General features: G+C 39.0%; 1 pseudogene; it reads left to right on the top strand.

Moving 5' to 3' along the window:
- The first annotated feature begins 602 nt into the window (after nt 1-602).
- LOC119545347 lies at nt 603-1,623 on the top strand (annotated as a pseudogene).
- The last annotated feature ends 2,979 nt before the right edge of the window (nt 1,624-4,602 follow it).

Genomic DNA, 4,602 nt, shown 5'->3' with positions numbered 1-4,602 from the left:
CTAAAGATTCTCCATCACATACAGAACTGGTCCATCAAGTGATCTTGTTATAAGAGCAATCAAACAAGATATTTGGAGTGGACTTCAGTAGGAGATCAACAAGTTACTCGGCCTTGATTAGACATTATATTGTGGTGCATGTGATTTCACTTTATTATGATTAAATTTCTATAACACACACAATGAAACCAACTGGAATACGGTATGCAGTCAGACATAGAAATAAATATGCACAAAAATCAAAGTTGCTTTGAAATTTTGATCATCTCTTTTAAATGTGAGTCTAAATTCCAGTCCTTATTGATTTGTCTTTTTGCTGACACCACTGTTTGTTTGCTGGTCTGATGACAGGAAGAAGTCAGACAGGTAGGATTCCAGGAGTTTTAGAAATCTCAATGAATGATCTTCAAGCAGGAAAGTTTATTCTAGATCTGTATCTGATCATAGGTAGATCTTTATACATTGGGTATGGGGATAGGTGATTCCAATATTCCCAGTTTCTAGTCATGCAATGGTTGGAGATACCTAGACATAAGAGCTTTAAGAGACTCCTATTCCACCCTAAAGTAGTGATTGCTCATGTAATTTTTAACACTTGTTTCTTGCAAGTGAATATATTTTTTGTGAGGTTTGCCTTTGAAATTATGAAGGCAGGTGGCATGGATAAGTATAACCAGACATTTGTATCAAAATTTCTTCTTCTTGGTCTTTCTGGATACCCAAAGATCAAGATCATTTACCAGATCATTTACTTCTTTCTAATTCTAGCAATGTATCTAGTAATTCTTACTGGCAATGGTTTTCTCATTCTAGCAAGCATCTTTGATGCCCATCTTCACAACCCCATGTACTTCTTTGTGGGCAACCTCTCTTTCCTGGATATCTGCTACACAACCTCTTCTGTTCCCTCAACACTGGTAAGCTTAATCTTAAAGAAAATAAATATTTCTTTCTCTGCATGTGCAGTGCAGATGTTCCTTGGATTTGCCATGGGGTCGACAGGGTTTGCTCCTGGGCATAATGGACTTTGACCACTATGTGGCCATCTGCAACCCTCTGAGGTACCCCATCATCATGAGCAAGGTGATGTATGTGCTGATGTCTTCCACGTCCTGGCTCTCTGGTGGAAGCAACTCAATTGTGCAAACAGCTCTCACCATGCAGTTGCCTTTCTGTGGGAATAATATTATCAATCATTTCACATGTGAAATCTTAGCTGTCCTCAAGTTAGCTTGAGCTGACATATCCCTCAACATTATCACTATGGTGGTGTCCAATATGGTCTTTCTGGTTCTTCCACTGCTGGTCATTTTTTTCTCCTACATGCTCATCCTCTATACCATCTTGAGAATGAACTCTACAATGGTGAGATGCAAGGCGTTTTCCACCTGCTCTTCTCATCTAACTGTGGTGATCATATTTTATGGTACAATTTTCTTTATGTATGCAAAACACTGTTCCCAAGACCCACATGGGGAAGATGAGTTTTGAGCTTCAGATAAGCTCATTTCCCTGTTTTATGGGGTAGTGACCCGCATGCTGAATCCTTTAATCTATAGCATGAGGAATAAATATGTAAAAGCTGCTGTGAAATGTCTCCTGAGCCACAAACATATCCAATAAGAACACAGGAAAATATGTCCTTGTGTAAGAAGCAAAAATATGAACCCACTAGGGTATCAGAGGAACTTCCTTTGGGAAACCATGGCTTTTAGGGGTTACATTTGTATTCTTTGCATTAATCACTGGAAACAGTAGTCTGCTACAAACTGAACTTCCAACATGTGCTGATCTAGATATTACAAAGATAGTGATTTCCATCAGAAGCCCATCTCTGGTTATAGCTGAAATGAGTATATTGGTATAGTGTGTGGCAACATAGTGGAAAAAAAGTCACACATACGCTTTGGACATAGAGAGGTAAGGATTCAAATTGCTGTACTACAGGTACTTAGATGACATTGGATTGATTTTGTTCTTTCTAAAGTGTAGTTTCCTGTTTCCTTACCTCAAATAAAGGAATATGTAAAAACCCAACTTCCAGTGTTTTTTTAAGTTTCACTAAGTAGAAGATTGCTGAAGGTTCTTCCTGATGAAGAAGGAGTCAAGGGAGAATTTTATCTTACGGAGAATACACAGTGAGGTTGTGAGGCATTTCCCTACTGTCCCTATGGGAGACTTGAAAGGCTATTTATTCTACTCTAAGCCATGTTAATGGATGCTACAAGAGAGTTTCTTGAGGTCTCAAGTGTCTGCAGAGATGAGACAGACATGTGGCATGGTGAATTGAGGCTTGCTGATCTCCACATGCTGCAGACCAGCAGAGGAGCTAGTCTGGAGGAGAAGAGAGGTGTGAGTCTAAGGGCTGAAAATAAACAGAAACATTTTAAATCTTCCTGAGATGTTCTTACAGGCTCAGAAAAGGTGATAAAAATAGTAATTGAGAAATAATACCAGCTCTTGTTATTCTCCAAAGAGTTGAAACTCCTTAGTAAACTATTTTAGTTTTTTGTTTTTTTTTTTTTCCTTTTTTCTGCAGATTCCTTGTACAGAAGGACAAGGCTGAGCACAGAGTACCTTTGGCCCACACCATCCATTTATCTCCCAATCTCTAAAACCATTACAACAGCTGAGCTTCGAAGTGATTTTCCTACCCATTTTTCCTTTTTCCTATTTGTTTTAGAGCCAAAACATGCCCCCATGTTTCCTCCTTGGGGCTTGACTTTCTGCTAATCCACTTTATTGGGTGGTCCAAGGTTCCTACCCAAGTGGCCTGGTCACTAAACTCCTGTTGCCCTGCCACTGTCCCACCTGGATTAGGGTGTTGTCACTGCAGAGACCCTCCAGCAGCTGGTGCCTCTCCTCTGGGCTGGATCACATTGGGCATTGCCTTTGGTTCTATTCAGACACACCAACACCCTGGTGGTGATAGCCTTTAACTTCTGGCACCTCTCCCCAACCTTTGCTTTCACAAAGCCCTACACTTGTTTAATTCACTTTAACCTTGGACTTAAGGTAACAAGACTTTAGGCATGTAAACATCTTGTTTCTATTGTTCTGGCCAACTCCTTACTGCCTTAATTTTTCTCCCCACAAACCAAAGGATGTCAGCATCTGATGCACAGGCTTATATTATGTTGAACACTGCCCCTGCAAAAATTGATTAAAGTTCTTCTTTCCATTGGTATGTAAAAATGGTTGCAATGTGACTTTGAAAGGATGATCAGAAAAGGAGAATCTGAGCATCTCCAAAAGATTGTTGAGTGTATGTGGTGGTTTGGACCTATGTACCACAGAAAAAAAACATATTTTTAACCATAATCCATTCCTGTGGGTGTGAACTCTTGTAAATAGGACCTTTTGATGGGGTATGCCCAGCTGAGTCAGGGTACACCTTTTAATCCTTTTACTGAAAGGCTTATAGGGAAGGTCACAGAGAGAGAGAAAGCCACAGAGGAAGCAGTCAGAATCTGATCATCAATAGGGCCTGGAAGAGAAGGGAGGGACTGGGGGAGCCTGCCATGTGTACTGCCATGTGACAGAAAAGCCAAGGACCAAGGATTGCCAGCAGCCAGCCCCAGAACCCCACAGTCTTATGGGAGAAAGCATCACTTTGATGATCTCTTGATTTGGATGTCTCCTAGCCTCAAAACTGTGAACCAATAAGTTCCCATTGCTTAAACCAATCCATTGCATGGCATTTGCTTTAGCAGCCAAGAGAACTGAAATAGTGTATTATTAACTGATAAATATTTTTAATAATTCCAAAAATATTTTTAAAATGTAAAGGCAAAGAGATTGTTGACAATATTTCTACCTCCCAAATATATCATTTTTAATATATTTCTCATAGTCTTTAAGAGTAATAACATTTGTCAGGTTTTTATGTTGATTTATCATTTGTTGTACCATGAGCAACTGAGTCAAATTTTTGTTTGTTTTTAATATATAACACTATGGCTTTACAGGATAAATTTTAAGTGAAATTAATTGGACAGGTGGTAGGAACTTTTAAAATTTGGGGGATATATTGCTCCCCAGCAGGTGATAATACCTACCTTAAATGCAAGGTTCATTCATGTTGTAGCATGGATCAGAATTTCATTCCTTCCACTGTATGAATATACTATCTTTTCATTATCCATTCATCTGCTGATGGACACTTAGTTTTCTTCCATTTTTTGGCTATTGTGAATAATGCTGCTATGAATTTGGGTACAGATATCTGTTCCAGTCCCTGCCTTAAATCCTTTGGGTACACACCAAGAAATGGGATTTTTGGGTCATATGGTAACTCTATGTACAACTTTCTGAGGAACTGCCAAACTGATTTCCACTGTGGTATAGCATTTCACAATCCTACCCACAGTGTATGATGGTTCCAATTTCTCCACATCCTTGCCAGCACTTTTTATTAATATTATTTTTTAAATACTAGCCATTCTAGTGAGTATGAAATGTTATCTCATTGTGGGTTTTCACTGATTCCTCTGATGGCCAATGATACTGAGTACATTTTCATGTGCTTTTGGTTTCCATTTACATTTTAATGAAAGCATACCATGGTTTGTGACATGTGTCTTTGTATGCAGAGTGTATGTA

This window comes from Choloepus didactylus, chromosome 10 (genome assembly GCF_015220235.1).
Source record: "Choloepus didactylus isolate mChoDid1 chromosome 10, mChoDid1.pri, whole genome shotgun sequence".
NCBI classification, from domain to species: Eukaryota; Metazoa; Chordata; class Mammalia; order Pilosa; family Megalonychidae; genus Choloepus; species Choloepus didactylus.
Note: the sequence above shows the minus strand (reverse complement) of the source record. Positions and strands in the feature narration are given on the sequence as shown.